The 20,504-nt window shown below is 42.5% G+C and overlaps 11 non-coding genes across 11 annotated transcripts; all 11 read left to right on the top strand.

Moving 5' to 3' along the window:
• Positions 1-733: 733 nt before the first annotated feature.
• On the top strand, positions 734-806 carry TRNAF-GAA (transfer RNA phenylalanine (anticodon GAA)). Its single transcript has one exon. It is a non-coding gene; the product is annotated as a tRNA-Phe (tRNA).
• An 812-nt stretch (positions 807-1,618) lies between these two features.
• TRNAF-GAA (transfer RNA phenylalanine (anticodon GAA)) lies at positions 1,619-1,691 on the top strand. The gene has a single exon. It is a non-coding gene; the product is annotated as a tRNA-Phe (tRNA).
• An 815-nt stretch (positions 1,692-2,506) lies between these two features.
• Positions 2,507-2,579, top strand: TRNAF-GAA (transfer RNA phenylalanine (anticodon GAA)). The gene has a single exon. It is a non-coding gene; the product is annotated as a tRNA-Phe (tRNA).
• An 811-nt stretch (positions 2,580-3,390) lies between these two features.
• On the top strand, positions 3,391-3,463 carry TRNAF-GAA (transfer RNA phenylalanine (anticodon GAA)). Its single transcript has one exon. It is a non-coding gene; the product is annotated as a tRNA-Phe (tRNA).
• Positions 3,464-4,278: 815 nt separating this feature from the next.
• Positions 4,279-4,351, top strand: TRNAF-GAA (transfer RNA phenylalanine (anticodon GAA)). Its single transcript has one exon. It is a non-coding gene; the product is annotated as a tRNA-Phe (tRNA).
• Positions 4,352-4,947: 596 nt separating this feature from the next.
• On the top strand, positions 4,948-5,020 carry TRNAF-GAA (transfer RNA phenylalanine (anticodon GAA)). Its single transcript has one exon. It is a non-coding gene; the product is annotated as a tRNA-Phe (tRNA).
• A 142-nt stretch (positions 5,021-5,162) lies between these two features.
• TRNAF-GAA (transfer RNA phenylalanine (anticodon GAA)) lies at positions 5,163-5,235 on the top strand. Its single transcript has one exon. It is a non-coding gene; the product is annotated as a tRNA-Phe (tRNA).
• An 814-nt stretch (positions 5,236-6,049) lies between these two features.
• TRNAF-GAA (transfer RNA phenylalanine (anticodon GAA)) lies at positions 6,050-6,122 on the top strand. Its single transcript has one exon. It is a non-coding gene; the product is annotated as a tRNA-Phe (tRNA).
• Positions 6,123-6,933: 811 nt separating this feature from the next.
• Positions 6,934-7,006, top strand: TRNAF-GAA (transfer RNA phenylalanine (anticodon GAA)). The gene has a single exon. It is a non-coding gene; the product is annotated as a tRNA-Phe (tRNA).
• Positions 7,007-8,692: 1,686 nt separating this feature from the next.
• On the top strand, positions 8,693-8,765 carry TRNAF-GAA (transfer RNA phenylalanine (anticodon GAA)). Its single transcript has one exon. It is a non-coding gene; the product is annotated as a tRNA-Phe (tRNA).
• An 813-nt stretch (positions 8,766-9,578) lies between these two features.
• On the top strand, positions 9,579-9,651 carry TRNAF-GAA (transfer RNA phenylalanine (anticodon GAA)). Its single transcript has one exon. It is a non-coding gene; the product is annotated as a tRNA-Phe (tRNA).
• The last annotated feature ends 10,853 nt before the right edge of the window (positions 9,652-20,504 follow it).

Raw genomic sequence — 20,504 nt, 5'->3', positions numbered from 1 at the left:
CATTTCATGTTATTACAGTTTGCATTATTATTAGCCCCAATAAAAGAATTTCTTATTAGTAGAGCTTTGCGCAATAGCTCAGTTGTGACAACATTAGACTGAAGATCTAAGGGTGTCTTGTTCAATCCTGGGGTTTAGCATGGTTGGGTGTTTGCTTTTGCTACTGAATAGCAATTTAGCAGCAAAAACTGTTGTGTTCAGGTTTTGATCTTGAAAAGCATTTTATGTTATTTCAGTTTGCAAAATCTTTAGCTCCTAAAAAAAGACATTCTTATCAGTATAGCTTGCCAAAATAGCTCAGTTGTGAGAGCAATAGACTGAAGACCTTAAAATCCCTAGTACGATCGTGGGTTTCCACATGTTTGGGTGTTTGCAGTTTGTTACTGAGTAGCAATTCAGCAAAAAGAAATTTAGCAGCAGAAACTTTCATTTTCAGGTTTCGCCCTCTAGGACACTTGATGTTCTTTCAGTTTGCCTTATCTTAAACACCAAAAAAGACTTTCTAAACGTCAGACTTACACGCAATAGCTCTTTTGTGAGAGCATTAAACTGAAGATCTAAAGGTCCTGGGTTCGATCCCAGGATTCGGCATGTTTAGTTGCTGTATTTTTGTTACAGAATAGCAATTTACCAGCAGAATCTTTCATTATAAGGTGTTGCTCTTCAAGAACACTTGATGCTCTTTTTTTCCCAACCTAAAACCCCAAATACTACTTCGCATCTGTCACAATTAGCCGAAATAGCTCAGTTGGGAGAGCGTTAGACTGAAGATCAAAAGGTCCCTGGTTTGATCCCGGGTTTCGGCATATTTAGTTGCTGTTTTTTTTGTTACAGAATAGCAATTTAGCAGCAGAAACTGCCGTGTTCAGGTTCTGGTCTTCAAGAACATTTCATGTTATTACAGTTTGCATTATTATTAGCCCCAATAAAATAATTTCTTATTAGTAGAGCTTGGCGAAATAGCTCAGTTGTGACAACATTAGACTGAAGATCTAAGGGTGTCTTGTTCAATCCTGGGGTTTAGCATGGTTGGGTGTTTGCTTTTGCTACTGAATAGCAATTTAGCAGCAAAAACTGTTGTTTTCAGTTTTTGATCTTGAAAAACATTTTATGTTATTTCAGTTTGCAAAATCTTTAGCTCCAAAAAAAGACATTCTTATCAGTATAGCTTGCCAAAATAGCTCAGTTGTGAGAGCAATAGACTGAAGACCTTAAAATTCCTAGTACGATCGTGGGTTTCCACATGTTTGGGTGTTTGCAGTTTGTTACTGAGTAGCAATTCAGCAAAAAGAAATTTAGCAGCTGAAACTTTCATTTTCAATTTTCGCCCTCTAGGACACTTGATGTTCTTTCAGTTTGCCTTATCTTAAACACCAAAAAAGACTTTCCAAATGTCAGACATAGCTGCAATAGCTAATTTGGGAGAGCATTAGACTGAAGATCTATAAGTCCCTGGTTCGATCCCGGGTTTCGGCATGTTTAGTAGCTGTATTTTTGTTACAGAATAGCAATTTACCAGCAGAATCTTTCATTATAAGGTGTTGCTCTTCAAGAACACTTGATGCTCTTTTTTTCCCAACCTAAAACCCCAAATACGACTTTGCATCTATCACAATTAGCCAAAATAGCTCAGTTGGGAGAGCGTTAGACTGAAGATCTAAAGGTCCCTGGTTCGGTCCTGGGTTTCGGCATGTTTAGTTGCTGTTTTTTTTTGTTACAGAATAGCAATTTAGCAGCAGAAACTGCCGTGTTCAGGTTCTGGTCTTCAAGAACATTTCATGTTATTACAGTTTGCATTATTATTAGCCCCAATAAAATAATTTCTTATTAGTAGAGCTTGGCGAAATAGCTCAGTTGTGACAACATTAGACTGAAGATCTAAGGGTGTCTTGTTCAATCCTGGGGTTTAGCATGGTTGGGTGTTTGCTTTTGCTACTGAATAGCAATTTAGCAGCAAAAACTGTTGTGTTCAGGTTTTGATCTTGAAAAGCATTTTATGTTATTTCAGTTTGCAAAATCTTTAGCTCCTAAAAAAAGACATTCTTATCAGTATAGCTTGCCAAAATAGCTCAGTTGTGAGAGCAATAGACTGAAGACCTTAAAATCCCTAGTACGATCGTGGGTTTCCACATGTTTGGGTGTTTGCAGTTTGTTACTGAGTAGCAATTCAGCAAAAAGAAATTTAGCAGCAGAAACTTTCATTTTCAGGTTTCGCCCTCTAGGACACTTGATGTTCTTTCAGTTTGCCTTATCTTAAACACCAAAAAAGACTTTCTAAACGTCAGACTTACACGCAATAACTCTTTTGTGAGAACATTAAACTGAAGATCTAAAGGTCCTGGGTTCGATCCCAGGATTCGGCATGTTTAGTTGCTGTATTTTTGTTACAGAATCGCAATTTACCAGCAGAATCTTTCATTATCAGGTGTTGTTCATCAAGAACACTTAATGCTCTTTTTTTCCCCAGCCTAAAACCCCAAATATGGCTTGACATCTTTCACAATTAGCTGAAATAGCTCAGTTGGGAGAGCGTTAGACCGAAGATCTAAAGGTCCCTGGTTCGATCCTGGGTTTCGGCATATTTAGTTGCTGTTTTTTTGTTACAGAATAGCAATTTAGCAGCAGAAACTGCCGTGTTCAGGTTCTGGTCTTCAAGATCATTTCATGTTATTACAGTTTGCATTATTATTAGCCCCAATAAAAGAATTTCTTATTAGTAGAGCTTGGCGAAATAGCTCAGTTGTGAGAACATTAGACTGAAGATCTAAGGGTGTCTTGTTCAATCCTGGGGTTTAGCATGGTTGGGTGTTTGCTTTTGCTACTGAATAGCAATTTAGCAGCAAAAACTGTTGTTTTCAGTTTTTGATCTTGAAAAACATTTTATGTTATTTCAGTTTGCAAAATCTTTAGCTCCAAAAAAAGACATTCTTATCAGTATAGCTTGCCAAAATAGCTCAGTTGTGAGAGCAATAGACTGAAGACCTTAAAATCCCTAGTACGATCGTGGGTTTCCACATGTTTGGGTGTTTGCAGTTTGTTACTGAGTAGCAATTCAGCAAAAAGAAATTTAGCAGCTGAAACTTTCATTTTCAGGTTTCGCCCTCTAGGACACTTGATGTTCTTTCAGTTTGCCTTATCTTAAACACCAAAAAAGACTTTCCAAATGTCAGACATAGCTGCAAAAGCTAATTTGGGAGAGCATTAGACTGAAGATCTATAAGTCCCTGGTTTGATCCCGGGTTTCGGCATGTTTAGTAGCTGTATTTTTGTTACAGAATAGCAATTTACCAGCAGAATCTTTCATTATAAGGTGTTGCTCTTCAAGAACACTTGATGCTCTTTTTTTCCCAACCTAAAACCCCAAATACGACTTTGCATCTGTCACAATTAGCCAAAATAGCTCAGTTGAGAGAGCGTTAGACTGAAAATCTAAAGGTCCCTGGTTCGGTCCTGGGTTTCGGCATATTTAGTTGCTGTTTTTTTTTGTTACAGAATAGCAATTTAGCAGCAGAAACTGCCGTGTTCAGGTTCTGGTCTTCAAGATCATTTCATGTTATTACAGTTTGCATTATTATTAGCCCCAATAAAATAATTTCTTATTAGTAGAGCTTGGCGAAATAGCTCAGTTGTGACAACATTAGACTGAAGATCTAAGGGTGTCTTGTTCAATCCTGGGGTTTAGCATGGTTGGGTGTTTGCTTTTGCTACTGAATAGCAATTTAGCAGCAAAAACTGTTGTGTTCAGGTTTTGATCTTGAAAAGCATTTTATGTTATTTCAGTTTGCAAAATCTTTAGCTCCAAAAAAAAGACATTCTTATCAGTATAGCTTGCCAAAATAGCTCAGTTGTGAGAGCAATAGATTGAAGACCTTAAAATCCCTAGTACGATCGTGGGTTTCCACATGTTTGGGTGTTTGCAGTTTGTTACTGAGTAGCAATTCAGCAAAAAGAAATTTAGCAGCAGAAACTTTCATTTTCAGGTTTCGCCCTCTAGGACACTTGATGTTCTTTCAGTTTGCCTTATCTTAAACACCAAAAAAGACTTTCTAAACGTCAGACTTACACGCAATAACTCTTTTGTGAGAGCATTAAACTGAAGATCTAAAGGTCCTGGGTTCGATCCCAGGATTCGGCATGTTTAGTTGCTGTATTTTTGTTACAGAATAGCAATTTACCAGCAGAATCTTTCATTATCAAGTGTTGTTCATCAAGAACACTTAATGCTCTTTTTTTTCCCAGCCTAAAATCCCAAATATGGCTTGACATCTTTCACAATTAGCTGAAATAGCTCAGTTGGGAGAGCGTTAGACTGAAGATCTAAAGGTCCCTGGTTCGATCCCGGGTTTCGGCATATTTAGTTGCTGTTTTTTTGTTACAGAATAGCAATTTAGCAGCAGAAACTGCCGTGTTCAGGTTCTGGTCTTCAAGATCATTTCATGTTATTACAGTTTGCATTATTATTAGCCCCAATAAAAGAATTTCTTATTAGTAGAGCTTGGCGAAATAGCTCAGTTGTGAGAACATTAGACTGAAGATCTAAGGGTGTCTTGTTCAATCCTGGGGTTTAGCATGGTTGGGTGTTTGCTTTTGCTACTGAATAGCAATTTAGCAGCAAAAACTGTTGTTTTCAGTTTTTGATCTTGAAAAACATTTTATGTTATTTCAGTTTGCAAAATCTTTAGCTCCAAAAAAAGACATTCTTATCAGTATAGCTTGCCAAAATAGCTCAGTTGTGAGAGCAATAGACTGAAGACTTTAAAATCCCTAGTACGATCGTGGGTTTCCACATGTTTGGGTGTTTGCAGTTTGTTACTGAGTAGCAATTCAGCAAAAAGAAATTTAGCAGCTGAAACTTTCATTTTCAGGTTTCGCCCTCTAGAACACTTGATGTTCTTTCAGTTTGCCTTATCTTAAACACCAAAAAAGACTTTCCAAATGTCAGACGTAGCTGCAATAGCTCAATTGGGAGAGCATTAGACTGAAGATCTATAAGTCCCTGGTTCGATCCCGGGTTTCGGCATGTTTAGTAGCTGTATTTTTGTTACAGAATAGCAATTTACCAGCAAAATCTTTCATTATAAGGTGTTGCTCTTCAAGAACACTTGATGCTCTTTTTTTCCAAACCTAAAACCCCAAATACGACTTAGCATCTCTCACAATTAGCCGAAATAGCTCAGTTGGTAGAGCGTTAGACTGAAGATCTAAAGGTCCCTGGTTCGATCCTGGGTTTCGGCATATTTAGTTGCTGTTTTTTTTGTTACAGAATAGCAATTTAGCAGCAGAAACTGCCGTGTTCAGGTCCTGGTCTTCAAGAACATTTCATGTTATTACAGTTTGCATTATTATTAGCCCCAATAAAAGAATTTCTTATTAGTAGAGCTTGGCGAAGTAGCTCAGTTGTGACAACATTAGACTGAAGATCTAAGGGTGTCTTGTTCAATCCAGGGGTTTAGCATGGTTGGGTGTTTGCTTTTGCTACTGAATAGCAATTTAGCAGCAAAATCTGTTGTGTTCAGGTTTTGATCTTGAAAAGCATTTTATGTTATTTCAGTTTGCAAAATCTTTAGCTCCTAAAAAAAGACATTCTTATCAGTATAGCTTGCCAAAATAGCTCAGTTGTGAGAGCAATAGACTGAAGACCTTAAAATCCCTAGTACGATCGTGGGTTTCCACATGTTTGGGTGTTTGCAGTTTGTTACTGAGTAGCAATTCAGCAAAAAGAAATTTAGCAGCAGAAACTTTCATTTTCAGGTTTCGCCCTCTAGGACACTTGATGTTCTTTCAGTTTGCCTTATCTTAAACACCAAAAAAGACTTTCTAAACGTCAGATTTACACGCAATAGCTCTTTTGTGAGAGCATTAAACTGAAGATCTAAAGGTCCTGGGTTCGATCCCAGGATTCGGCATGTTTAGTTGCTGTATTTTTGTTACAGAATAGCAATTTACCAGCAGAATCTTTCATTATCAGGTGTTGTTCATCAAGAACACTTAATGCTCTTTTTTTTCCCAGCCTAAAACCCCAAATACGGCTTGACATCTTTTACAATAAGCCGAAATAGCTCAGTTGGGAGAGCGTTAGACTGAAGATCTAAAGGTCCCTGGTTCGATCCCGGGTTTCGGCATATTTAGTTGCTGTTTTTTTGTTACAGAATAGCAATTTAGCAGCAGAAACTGCCGTGTACAGGTTCTGGTCTTCAAGATCATTTCATGTTATTACAGTTTGCATTATTATTAGCCCCAATAAAAGAATTTCTCATTAGTAGAGCTTGGCAAAATAGCTCAGTTGTGAGAACATTAGACTGAAGATCTAAGGGTGTCTTGTTCAATCCTGGGGTTTAGCATGGTTGGGTGTTTGCTTTTGCTACTGAATAGCAATTTAGCAGCAAAAACTGTTGTTTTCAGTTTTTGATCTTGAAAAACATTTTATGTTATTTCAGTTTGCAAAATCTTTAGCTCCAAAAAAAGACATTCTTATCAGTATAGCTTGCCAAAATAGCTCTGTTGTGAGAGCAATAGACTGAAGACCTTAAAATCCCTAGTACGATCGTGGGTTTCCACATGTTTGGGTGTTTGCAGTTTGTTACTGAGTAGCAATTCAGCAAAAAGAAATTTAGCAGCTGAAACTTTCATTTTCAGGTTTCGCCCTCTAGGACACTTGATGTTCTTTCAGTTTGCCTTATCTTAAACACCAAAAAAGACTTGCCAAATGTCAGATGTAGCTGCAATAGCTCATTTGGGAGAGCATTAGACTGAAGATCTATAAGTCCCTGGTTCGATCCCAGGTTTCGTCATGTTTAGTAGCTGTATTTTTGTTACAGAATAGCAATTTACCAGCAGAATCTTTCATTATAAGGTGTTGCTCTTCAAGAACACTTGATGCTCTTTTTTTCCCAACCTAAAACCCCAAATACGACTTCACATCTGTCACAATTAGCCGAAATAGATCAGTTGGGAGAGCGTTAGACTGAAGATCTAAAGGTCCCTGGTTCGATCACGGGTTTCTGCATATTTAGTTGCTGTTTTTTTTGTTACAGAATAGCAATTTAGCAGCAGAAACTGCCGTGTTCAGGTTCTGGTCTTCAAGAACATTTCATGTTATTACAGTTTGCATTATTATTAGCTCCAATAAAAGAATTTCTTATTAGTAGAGCTTGGCGAAATAGCTCAGTTGTGACAACATTAGACTGAAGATCTAAGGGTGTCTTGTTCAATCCTGGGGTTTAGCATGGTTGGGTGTTTGCTTTTGCTACTGAATAGCAATTTAGCAGCAAAAACTGTTGTGTTCAGGTTTTGATCTTGAAAAGCATTTTATGTTATTTCAGTTTGCAAAATCTTTAGCTCCTAAAAAAAGACATTCTTATCAGTATAGCTTGCCAAAATAGCTCAGTTGTGAGAGCAATAGACTGAAGACCTTAAAATCCCTAGTACGATCGTGGGTTTCCACATGTTTGGGTGTTTGCAGTTTGTTACTGAGTAGCAATTCAGCAAAAAGAAATTTAGCAGCAGAAACTTTCATTTTCAGGTTTCGCCCTCTAGGACACTTGATGTTCTTTCAGTTTGCCTTATCTTAAACACCAAAAAAGACTTTCTAAACGTCAGACTTACACGCAATATCTCTTTTGTGAGAGCATCAAACTGTAGATCTAAAAGTTCCTGGGTTCGATCCCAGGATTCGGCATGTTTAGTTGCTGTATTTTTGTTACAGAATAGCAATTTACCAGCAGAATCTTTCATTATCAGGTGTTGTTCATCAAGAACACTTAATGCTCTTTTTTTTCCCAGCCTAAAACCCCAAATACGGCTTTACATCTTTCACAATTAGCCGAAATAGCTCAGTTGGGAGAGCGTTAGACTGAAGATCTAAAGATCCCGGGTTTCGGCATATTTAGTTGCTGTTTTTTTGTTAAAGAATAGCAATTTAGCAGCAGAAACTGCCGTGTTCAGGTTCTGGTCTTCAAGATCATTTCATGTTATTACAGTTTGCATTATTATTAGCCCCAATAAAAGAATTTCTTATTAGTAAAGCTTGGCGAAATAGCTCAGTTGTGAGAACATTAGACTGAAAATCTAAGGGTGTCTTGTTCAATCCTGGGGTTTAGCATGGTTGGGTGTTTGCTTTTGCTACTGAATAGCAATTTAGCAGCAAAAACTGTTGTGTTCAGTTTTTGATCTTGAAAAACATTTTATGTTATTTCAGTTTGCAAAATCTTTAGCTCCAAAAAAAGACATTCTTATCAGTATAGCTTGCCAAAATAGCTCAGTTGTGAGAGCAATAGACTGAAGACCTTAAAATCCCTAGTACGATCGTGGCTTTCCACATGTTTGGGTGTTTGCATTTTGTTACTGAGTAGCAATTCAGCAAAAAGAAATTTAGCAGCAGAAACTTTTATTTTCAGGTTTCGCCCTCTAGGACACTTGATGTTCTTTCAGTTTGCCTTATCTTAAACACCAAAAAAGACTTTCCAAATGTCAGACGTAGCTGCAATAGCTCATTTGGGAGAGCATTAGACTGAAGATCTATAAGTCCCTGGTTCGATCCCGGGCTTCGGCATGTTTAGTAGCTGTATTTTTGTTAAGAATAGCAATTTACCAGCAGAATCTTTCATTATAAGGTGTTGCATTCCAAGAACACTTGATGCTCTTTTTTTCCCAACCTAAAACCCCAAATACGACTACACATCTTTCACAATTAGCCGAAATATCTCAGTTGGGAGAGCGTTAGACTGAAGATCTAAAGGTCCCTGGTTCGATCCCGGGTTTCGGCATATTTAGTTGCTGTGTTTTTTGTTACAGAATAGCAATTTAGCAGCAGAAACTGCCGTGTTCAGGTTCTGGTCTTCAAGAACATTTCATGTTATTACAGTTTGCATTATTATTAGCCCCAATAAAAGAATTTCTTATTAGTAGAGCTTTGCGCAATAGCTCAGTTGTGACAACATTAGACTGAAGATCTAAGGGTGTCTTGTTCAATCCTGGGGTTTAGCATGGTTGGGTGTTTGCTTTTGCTACTGAATAGCAATTTAGCAGCAAAAACTGTTGTGTTCAGGTTTTGATCTTGAAAAGCATTTTATGTTATTTCAGTTTGCAAAATCTTTAGCTCCTAAAAAAAGACATTCTTATCAGTATAGCTTGCCAAAATAGCTCAGTTGTGAGAGCAATAGACTGAAGACCTTAAAATCCCTAGTACGATTGTGGGTTTCCACATGTTTGGGTGTTTGCAGTTTGTTACTGAGTAGCAATTCAGCAAAAAGAAATTTAGCAGCAGAAACTTTCATTTTCAGGTTTCGCCCTCTAGGACACTTGATGTTCTTTCAGTTTGCCTTATCTTAAACACCAAAAAAGACTTTCTAAACGTCAGACTTACACGCAATAGCTCTTTTGTGAGAGCATTAAACTGAAGATCTAAAGGTCCTGGGTTCGATCCCAGGATTCGGCATGTTTAGTTGCTGTATTTTTGTTACAGAATAGCAATTTACCAGCAGAATCTTTCATTATAAGGTGTTGCTCTTCAAGAACACTTGATGCTCTTTTTTTCCCAACCTAAAACCCCAAATACTACTTCGCATCTGTCACAATTAGCCGAAATAGCTCAGTTGGGAGAGCGTTAGACTGAAGATCAAAAGGTCCCTGGTTTGATCCCGGGTTTCGGCATATTTAGTTGCTGTTTTTTTTGTTACAGAATAGCAATTTAGCAGCAGAAACTGCCGTGTTCAGGTTCTGGTCTTCAAGAACATTTCATGTTATTACAGTTTGCATTATTATTAGCCCCAATAAAAGAATTTCTTATTAGTAGAGCTTGGCGAAATAGCTCAGTTGTGACAACATTAGACTGAAGATCTAAGGGTGTCTTGTTCAATCCTGGGGTTTAGCATGGTTGGGTGTTTGCTTTTGCTACTGAATAGCAATTTAGCAGCAAAAACTGTTGTGTTCAGGTTTTGATCTTGAAAAGCATTTTATGTTATTTCAGTTTCCAAAATCTTTAGCTCCTAAAAAAAGACATTCTTATCAGTATAGCTTGCCAAAATAGCTCAGTTGTGAGAGCAATAGACTGAAGACCTTAAAATCCCTAGTACGATCGTGGGTTTCCACATGTTTGGGTGTTTGCAGTTTGTTACTGAGTAGCAATTCAGCAAAAAGAAATTTAGCAGCTGAAACTTTCATTTTCAGGTTTCGCCCTCTAGGACACTTGATGTTCTTTCAGTTTGCCTTATCTTAAACACCAAAAAAGACTTTCTAAATGTCAGACTTACACGCAATAGCTCTTTTGTGAGAGCATTAAACTGAAGATCTAAAGGTCCTGGGTTCGATCCCAGGTTTCGGCATGTTTAGTTGCTGTGTTTTTGTTACAGAATAGCAATTTAACAGCAGAATCTTTCATTATCAGGTGTTGTTCATCAAGAACACTTAATGCTCTTTTTTTCCCCAGCCTAAAACCCCAAATACGGCTTTACATCTTTCACAATTAGCCGAAATAGCTCAGTTGGGAGAGCGTTAGACTGAAGATCTAAAGATCCCGGGTTTCGGCTGTCAAAGTCAGAAAAATATCATGATGCACACTGCCATATTTGCACCTCATATGTGTCCCCACTGCGCATGCGTACGCTCTCCCGTGCGTGCGCATACTCGCTGTTATGTGCACCCGCAGGCGCACGGTATGCGCATTTACGGTAGAGTTTATGTGCGCCTAGCGTGCGACTCAATCATTACATATTTTCACCATATAATGTAGTTTGTAGATTATGGTCCCTTTGATAGAATCTGAAAGTTTAGTTAATGTAGCATGTTCATAGACAAAGAGATCCCTCTTTGTTTGATACGAAGGGTCAGACAAGGGTTATACAGTGGTGTTTAGTATCCATCGGAAGAGTATTTAATTAGCAATATTCCGGTGTTGGTTTGAAGCGGATAACTCGCTCGTGCGAATAGTTATGGACATAAGAAGTTTATGGACTTTTACTATATTTGCACTTTATTATCCATGCGGCGGGAAACCTAGTTTCCCACCCACCTGAGCAGTTGGAAATAGTCCCTGCCCACCTGTATGAATCAACCTATGACCTTTTGTTATAATGCGAAGAGGAATTCCTGTGTCCAATGAACAATAAGAATATAGGACCATTGTACTGTATTATGTGTAGGGTATAAAAGGACAAGCCGACCTGATCCAGCTCTCTATTCTCTTCAACGGTTCTCATTGCTGATAATCGGGAGCTGGATATCCAGAGGCGCATGCGATTGTTTCCCTTGAGCGTAAGTTTTCTCCGCAATCATATTGTCTTTCTTGTTATTGTGAGCCATATATCTCTCTCTCTCTCTCTCTTCTCCTCTTTTTCTCTCTTTCTCTTAAGTGTTATTGTACTGCTATTGTATTTCATGTGTAGTTATCTGGTTAGGTAGTCTATGTTATATTGGTAGTGTATGACTTGTATTGTTTTATTCTTTTTGAACATTCATTCATTTCCTTAAAAGGCGTTAGACCCTTAGACCGGTATTGTGTGTGTGTTCATTATATTGCAGTGGGTAATAGGAGCGTCTCTATCGCTCAAACAGCTTTAGTGTAAACCATCTTACACTGTGTTGCATTTTCACCTTATCACTGCACAAGGGTTTACAGTATAAGTACATTGTTTATGGTATAGTTATAAAGGTTTAACATTGTGAGCGTCTGCGCCGCTGGTGATCTCTTCGTGGTCCCGAGCGTCCGCTACGCTAATAGCGTATCATTACGTTAGTCGGCAGCCTATAGAGGGCCTGCCTGTGATCTCTTGGCCGTAAGCGAACGTGACGCTCGAGCGTCTCGACTACGGCTAAGCGATTGTTACGCAACGTGCGTACCCTTACGGTATACCATACGCCAATAGCGTACTGTGTTCTTCCACCTTTTAGAGGGTTTTAAGTAAGATAAATATTCAGCTTTATCAATTGGGGGCTCACCCGTCCTTCACATATCTGCACTAGGTAATTTCAGCAGACATTATCCATCAGCAAAGGGCGGGAGGTCATATTCCTCGTAGTGCTGTCTGGATAAGCGTCTGCTTCGCTTAGTAAAGGGTGCTGAAGGAATCCGGAACCGGAGGTAGGAACAATACGCTAGTGTCTTTTAAAACTGTTTATTTCTGTCTTGCGTACGCACGCACGCATATATCTGCATTTCTTTCCATTCGTGTATTTTCATATCACTCTCCTGTTTGCCATTTCACAATTGTTAACGGGCTAAGAAAGATTTGTTGCTATCAGTAGTTAAAGAGTAAAGTGGTGAGTGAGTGTTTGCATATATAAGTTTCTACAATTTTTTGGGATTGAACCACAGAAATCATCGAGTTCTCGTGAATTACATTCGTGTAAGTGACATGCACGGTTGCTAGGGAGGCATCCCTTGTTAAATATATAAAGAGCATTAGAGTGTAGCAGACCAGGAGGTCATACTGTAGCAGACCAGGAGGTCAGGAATACAGACCAGGACGTCTAGGTACAGCAGACAAATATTATCAATATTAACCCGTGCAAGTTGTACCCTGTTCTAAACTTTCCCCAGGAGTGTGATCAAGAGGACGAATCGACAACAATATCAGCGTTCTCTCTAGCAGCCACCATATCAGAAACAGCAGTGGGCACAGCCCAACCCGTAAGATTAGTATCAAAGGCCCCTAGCGGAGGGACAGGTGAGGTCGTATCAACGGGTAAGTACGGCACCATACACTATGCTGAAACCATTTCACCACAAGCTGTAGAATCTATTCAGAAGGATGTTAGTAGACTTAATCCCGTTAGGGTAATAGCAGTGCCAAATGGGAAAACTGACACTACAGGAATCACTCCTGTCAGGAACATTGAAATGCACTGTCCGTTTTCCCGAATGGAATTAAGAACCATAGTGTCTGAATTCCCTGATCCTAGAAAAGATCTAGTTGCAAGTCAGAAATACATCAGAGACCTAGGGAACACCGTAGAGCCCAATAACAAAGACTGGCAGATATTGCTGAGGGCATGTTTACCCTCCAATGTCGACTCAGCTCAATTTTTAGCTGACTGTGGATTGGATCAGGATGTACCCCTTACGGATGTGTACAACCAAGACAATGTAAAAAGAATAAATTTACAATTGAAAGAGTATTTTCCAGCTGTAGTTAAATGGAACAAAATTTTCTCCATTAAACAAAAAGAGTCAGAGACAGCTTCAGAATATTTCCACAGGGCATTACTAGAAATGGCTAAATACACAGGCATAGAAGACATTAAAACAAACATAAATCATAGAGAAGTAGCAGTATCTGTGCTAATGGATGGTTTAAAAGAAGCATTAAAGACAAGGGTACAGACCACGCAACCATGTTGGCGAGGTCTGTCGGTGGCTACTTTGAGAGAGGCAGCTGTTGATCATGATCGGTATATCACCAGACACAGGGAATTACAAAGTGATAAGTTAATGTCCGTAAGTATACAGGCCCTGACCACAAGGCAACCTTTGTATAAATCACCAAACCCTGTGGGTAAGTCAAATGTGGTAACTTGTTATTTTTGTCATAGACAGGGACACATGGCACGAGACTGCAGAGCGAAAAACACACAAATATCATATCAACCCCCTAGACAACGACACGACACACGAAATTGGGATCAGGGTCCGCAGAAATGGAGTTATGAGCCACATGCAGGGGAAACAAAAAGATATCCCCCGAACAGAGACTGGCAAGCCTCTGGTAGTTCCCAGTTAATCCCCTCTCAAGTAGTTGCTGCCAGCGGGATTCAGGGAGGTCACCATACCCAATAGGGGTGTGGCCATACCTGTAATCTGCACCCAGTGAAATTGATTGCAAGCCTTGGAAGTGAACCCGAGGTCACAATTGATGTAGCTGGTAAATCATTAAACTTTCTTGTAGATACGGAGGCGGCCAAATCAGTGATAAATTCGACAGTGGGCATGAGAACCACTGGTAAGACAATTCCAGCCATGGGAGTAACGGGAGTAGTCCTGCACTACCCTGTTAGCAAACCAGCCGAGGTTACAGTAGGGCCTTTGCACACCAAGCATTCCTTTTTGCTGGCTGCATCGGCACCGACTAATCTCCTGGGAAGAGATTTATTGTGTAAAATGGGGTGTGTCATTTATTGTACTCCTGAAAGTGTATTCTTAGACATACCTGAGAATAACGCTCAGGAAGTGCGAGACATGTTAGACTCCCCATCAAAATTAATGTCCCACACTGTTATGTTAAATAGGAATCCATCCCAGGTAGAAGAAATGACATCCCAAATATCAGAGTCACTGTGGACTAAAGATGGACAAGACACTGGATTAATGGCAAACGTAGCTCCAGTAGTTGTGCAAGTAAAAGATGGTAGGATAGCTCCAAAAATCCCACAATACCCTCTGAAGCCAGAGGTGGAGTTAGGAGTATATTCCGTAATAGAGCGCTTGCTACAACAGGGCATTTTGGTAAGAACATCCAGCACTGCCAATAGTCCCATCTTCCCTGTGAAAAAGAGTGGGGGGAGGGGTTACCGGCTAGTGCAGGATCTAAGGGGGATTAACAAAATAGTTGAGAGTCAGTTCCCCGTAGTGCCAAATCCAGCTGTCATCCTTATGCAGATCCCTCCCACTGCGAAATTTTTCACTGTTATTGACCTCTGCTCCGCCTTTTTCTCGGTACCTCTGCATCCTGACAGCCAATATTTGTTTGCATTTACATACAGAGGAGTCCAATACACCTGGACTCGATTACCACAAGGTTTCATAGACAGTCCAAGCATATTTTCCCAGGCTTTGCATGATTGTTTACAGTCTTTCCAACCAGAGAGTGGATCAATATTGATACAGTACGTGGATGATTTACTACTGTGTTCAGATTCATTGGAAGCGTCCCTGAAGGATACGAAACAGCTCCTGTTTCATCTATCAGACACAGGACACAAGGTTTCCAAAGACAAGTTGCAATTATGCCAAACGAAAGTAAAATATCTAGGACACTGTCTAACACAAGGACTGAGACACCTGACCGCTGATAGAATTCAAGCAATTAGAGACATGACTCTGCCACAAACCCAGCAACAGATCAGAACGTTTTTAGGAATGTGTGGGTATTGCCGTAACTGGATCCCAGGATTTTCCATTCTAGCATTACCTTTGCAGGAGATGGTCTCATCAAACAAACCTGATCGGATTTCGCATACAGACGAATCCGAGATGGCATTTGAGAGACTTAAACAGTGCCTAACGCAGGCGCCAGCATTAGGTATGCCAGACTATGGGAAACCCTTTGAGCTGTACGGAACAGAAAGTGCTGGTTGCGCGGCAGGCGTCCTAACCCAGAAGCACGGTGATGCCAGCAGGCCGGTAGCATACTACAGCGCTCAGCTAGATACGGTAGCGCGATCCCTCCCCACATGCTTGCGAAGTGTCGCTGCGATAGCATTGCTAGTTACAAAAAGCGAAGATGTAGTGCTAGGACACAACCTCACAATTCATACGCCACATGCAGTGTCAGCCTTGTTGAATTCTGCCCAAACCAGGCACGTCTCATCAGCACGGTTTACAAGATGGGAATTGGCACTAATGGCCCCCGTAAACATCACCATAAGGAGATGCAGTGCATTAAATCCTGCAACATATCTCCCAGGTGTGCCTACACAGGCACAAAGGGTGGAGGATGAGAGCTATGGGGAAGGAGGATTTAATACAAAGGATGACATGCATGATTGTATGGAATATTTGACCCAAAATTTCACGGCAAGGCCTGACATCAGTGACAACCCACTGGAAGATGTAAATCTTACTTTCTACACTGACGGTAGTTGTCACAGACAGTCGGACTCGGGAGACTTGTGTACTGGATACGCAGTCGTAGATGACCAAGGCACCATAGAAGCAGAACCGCTAGGCCCACCTCACTCAGCCCAGGTTGCTGAACTGGTTGCCCTAACCAGAGCATGTGAATTGGCTAAGGGCAAGTCAGCCAATATCTACACCGATTCTAGATACGCCTTCGGGGTAGTCCATGATTTCTGAGCCCTATGGCGCCTCAGAAATTTCATGACGGCAGCTGGTACACCGGTAGCGCATGCAGCTCACATCAAAAGGCTTCTAACAGCGATACAGGAACCCGACAGAGTGGCTGTTATCAAGTGTAAAGCACACACATATAGCCAGGACCCAGTATCGCTTGGTAACAGCCGAGCAGACGAAGCTGCTAAGATAGCAGCTAGTACCCCCAGACAGACAGACACCACACAACTGATGGTATTTAATACCATCAACACACAGAAGTTGTGTGAAATGCAAAATTTGTGTTCCACACAGGAAAAGGCAGTCTGGAAGGCAAAAGGATATGGCCAGGAGTCCTCAGGACTCTGAACAGATGGACAGGGTAAACCAGTGGCCCCCAGAGCATATCTTCCATGTTTAGCTGAGGCAGCACACGGGCTGACTCATCTGGGCAAGGAGGGAATGTGTAAGTTGGTAAGAGCATATTGGTGCGCCCCAGGATTTTCATCTCATGCAGGTAAGAGAGCAATGTCATGCCTTACCTGTTTGAGGAAGAATATCGGAAAGGCAATACCAACAGAACCATCTCATATCCCACCTACAGGCGGCCCTATTCAGGTAATACAGATTGACTTTATACAATTACCCCCTTGTCAAAATTTGAAATATGTACTTGTTTGTATAGATGTATTCTCAAATTGGGTCGAAGCATTTCCGGCGGCCACAAATACCGCTATGTTTACTGCTAAGAAAATTGTGCAGGAATTTGTGTGTAGATATGGTATCCCTAGAATAATTGAAAGTGATAGGGGTACCCATTTTACATGTGATGTCTTTCAAGGAATGTGTAAGTTGATGGGAATTGATAGTAAGCTGCACACTCCATATCGCCCCCAGGCGAGTGCGAAGGTGGAAAGAGTGAACAGCACTATTAAAAATAAATTGAGCAGGCGTGGCTTGGTCAGCAAGAGGAGAGGACGTCTTGGCTAAGAGCTCCTGCTAAAAAGCTATATTTAGTGCCCATTTACTGTGCCATTGGGACTCTCCACCACCCCCATTAGCCCTAGGGATTACCCCTCACTGTCACCGACTGGGGGACTGTGGCTACGGAGCCGGGGGACCCTTTTAAGGGTCTCTGCGGGTTGTGGCCTTCCCCCCAGTGTAAAGCAGGGGACTGTAGTGGCACTCTCTCCCCCGGATCGGACGCCGCGGTGTCCCTTCATCTTGTGGACTCCCAAGACGCCGGCCCCTGAGACGCGCTGGGAAGAGGCGCCCGGGGCTGTCTCCTCAGTGGACCAGTGGCTTCGTGAGGATCGCGGGCCTAGCGGCGGCTCCGGGCGGCCGACGGATTCCCTCCCTGCAGGCTTCCCCCGAGTGCCCGGGAGACCATCACCGCAGCACCTCCGCCTCAGACTCCGTGCACGGCTGTGCACAGCTCGCTGGGCGGCGCGGGGAGACGGAGCGGCTCCCTACTTACCCGGACAGCAGCGGCTCCCTCTTAGTATCTGAGGCCTCCGTCAGGACCTAAAGCCGGGACCTCGGGTTGGGGGTCTCCCCGGGGACGGGCTCTGAAGCCGGGACTGGACCGGAGGCTGCCGTTGTCTCGCTGGCTGCCGGGACTTTTTTCACAAGTCTTCTCCCTCCTGCCTTGGACCATCGGGCACGGCCTGGAGCGGGTGGGCTCTCTCTCTGCCCCCTGCAGCCGCATCTGTTCTCTGTGCTGGCCCCAGCCTAGGCTCTTACAGGCGGCCATCTTGGGGCACACAAAACTGTAAGTAGCTGCAGCTGTTCCACACTGGGACCCCGCTCTAGAGCCCTCATCCTCATCCTCCTGCGGTGCCTCCTGCCTACCTCCTACCCTGCTAGAGTGCCATCTCCCCTGTGACCCTTTCTGACCGCACACGCTGCCTGCGACCTTCCCCGGCTGCAGTAACACCTGCCTGCGGCACCTACCACCGGGGGATACAGTGTTGGGGGGCTCTGCAGACCTCAAGATCTACGCTCAGTAGCGCATAAGTCCCTTAATCGGGTCCTGCCGCGGTGCGACTGGTCACTGGCTGGACCGTGACCAGACGAGCGTGCCCCTCCCCTTTTTCTCCCACCTGGCTGCCGGGATGGATACTAATGGGATCTACCTACCTCGCTTGGCAATCTTGATGATGCCGCACACTTGATTACTACTTATTTCACCCGCTACAACATGAGGATCATATGATCTCTGCTTTATACTAAATCATTCCGCGACCAGGGCGTGATCAGGTTCTTACGCCTCATAATACTCATAAAATCTCGGGAAGCTGATCCCAACCTGTCCCGTGACTGCGTCAACAGCTTAATTGAGCCGACAATAATACTGGACATCTTTCAGCTTTTTTCATTGCGCCATGTCACAAAAGAACCGCAAAACACCTGCTCAAGCTAAGCCTAGTATTCTCCGAGCATGGGAGAAAGCAGGAGTTACGCCACGGGGCTCCCCCTCTGTGGATCCCCAGTCGGATGCCGATGACGATCCTTCATCAAAATCAGGTCTTACGACCCAAGATGTAGTGGCAATCGTCACTAAGACTATCCAAACGGAAATGAGATCGATCCTGACTGAATTCAGAACTGAACTAGCTGATCTCGGCACTCGCACGGATTCCCTGGAACGTAAAGTCGATGAAGTCTGCCAGTACCAGGTGGTGGTCGAACAGGAGTTAGCTGAGATCCGGGCGGAAATAGCCCAGCAAGAGGATCACTTAGAAGATTTGGACAACCGGAATCGCCGGAACAATGTTCGGATCCGTAACATTCCGGAGAGCGTCGCTATGGAGAGCCTCCCGACTTTTCTGGAGGGCCTTCTGCAAACCATGATTCCGGAGGTTCCGAAAGACTTCCTCCTACTCGATAGAGCGCATCGAGCTTTGCGCCCGCGCCCACCACCGACCCAACCCCCAAGAGATGTCATTTTACGATTTCACTTTTACAAAACGAAAGAGAGATTTATGATGGCGGCCCGGGATCATCAAACGGTTCTCTACTCTGGAGCCCAATTGCAGATCTTCCAGGACTTGGCCCCCTCCACGCTTAGAAAACGCAAGGACCTGACCGTCATCACTAAAGTCCTTCGAGATAACTCCATCAAGTATAAATGGGGGTTCCCGTTCCAGCTGCATGTCACGAAAGATGGCTCTCACCACTCAATAAAAACGCCCTCCCAGGGATATGATTTCCTCAAAACCTTGGGCTTATTTGAGTCTCTTCCTGATGAGATCCGAAAGCAACTACCTGTCACCTCCCCTAAGAGGCCTGGGGCTCCTGCCCCTGAATGGTCTACTAAATGAGCGAGCGGACTTCCTTCATCGGATCAGCAATAATACTGGTTATTGTTTATAGTCTCCTCCCACATTTGCTGCATAGCGACTTACTGATATATTATTTTACATGTTGGGCCTCTGTGGTTTGGCGAGTTCAATACTTTAAGTTGCCTTATCTGTTTATTGCAAGGCGCTGCATGGCGCCTCTGTCCTGGGGATGATTGATCGCGCCCTCTGGGATGGACGGGCTCTCGGCCTGCTCAGACCCGGAGGACAGCGTGCCCCCCCGGACCCGGTTTGCCTATTTCTAGGGTACGGTTATTTTGCTACTAAATATCTTCTTGATCTAATTAATATGTTACGTTAGTTTCTCATATCTCAGTTTATACAATGTTATTTACCATATCTGTTTTTGGCGGCTAGATTGATTAGACGCAGCTTGAGCCTCCTGCTTCTCGGTTCATAGTGGTCCCTCTTATCTTTGCTGGTTTCGTGCCTTGAAATGGTAAGGCTAATCTGCTACTAGATTCAGGGGGGCCGCTCGGATACCGACTATAGATGTGACAATTATAGGTATTATGGTGGTCAGCTGCTGCCATCGATCTTCTATACAATGTTGTACAGTACATTGAGAATGTATCTTAGGATGCCTTGGTTGATTTCATGTAAATGAGCACTGTTATTGTTAATATGAATGATGATAAAGGTTTCCTCTTCTTTCTACCTACCCTTACTTACTCCCTGATCTGAACCCCCCCCCCCCCCCCGCTCCCCCTCTGTTCTGTCCTGGTCTGCGGAATGTTTCTCCTTTTTCTTATACCCTCCCATGTGTTCCTCATCTTCCTTGTTATGTGTTATTACAGACACGACCCCACACCCCGAAGGGGCTGCCCGCTCGGCGCCCGCCCCTTCCTTTCTAGACCCAACCCGTTTTTAGGAAAGGGTCTAGCCCTACAGTTCGTACTTACGATCTCTTTTACCTGTTTCTACTTTCTTTATTTTCCCTCGTTCACACCCCCTGGCCGGCCATGTCCAGAGCTACCTTTTCTATTGAGCTGTGCTGACTTTCAACCCCCATGACTCTGAAAGTTTTATCCATTAACGTCAATGGCCTTAACTCCCCAACCAAGCGATCCATGGCGTTTCAGTTTTTTGCCAGACAAAAGGTGGATATCATATTCTTACAGGAAACCTATTTTAAGACCCCTCACCCCTCCTTAAGTTCC

The sequence above is a fragment of the Pseudophryne corroboree genome, chromosome 4, assembly GCF_028390025.1.
Source record: "Pseudophryne corroboree isolate aPseCor3 chromosome 4, aPseCor3.hap2, whole genome shotgun sequence".
In the NCBI taxonomy this organism is placed as follows: domain Eukaryota; kingdom Metazoa; phylum Chordata; class Amphibia; order Anura; family Myobatrachidae; genus Pseudophryne; species Pseudophryne corroboree.
This window is presented reverse-complemented; position numbering and strand designations above follow the sequence as displayed.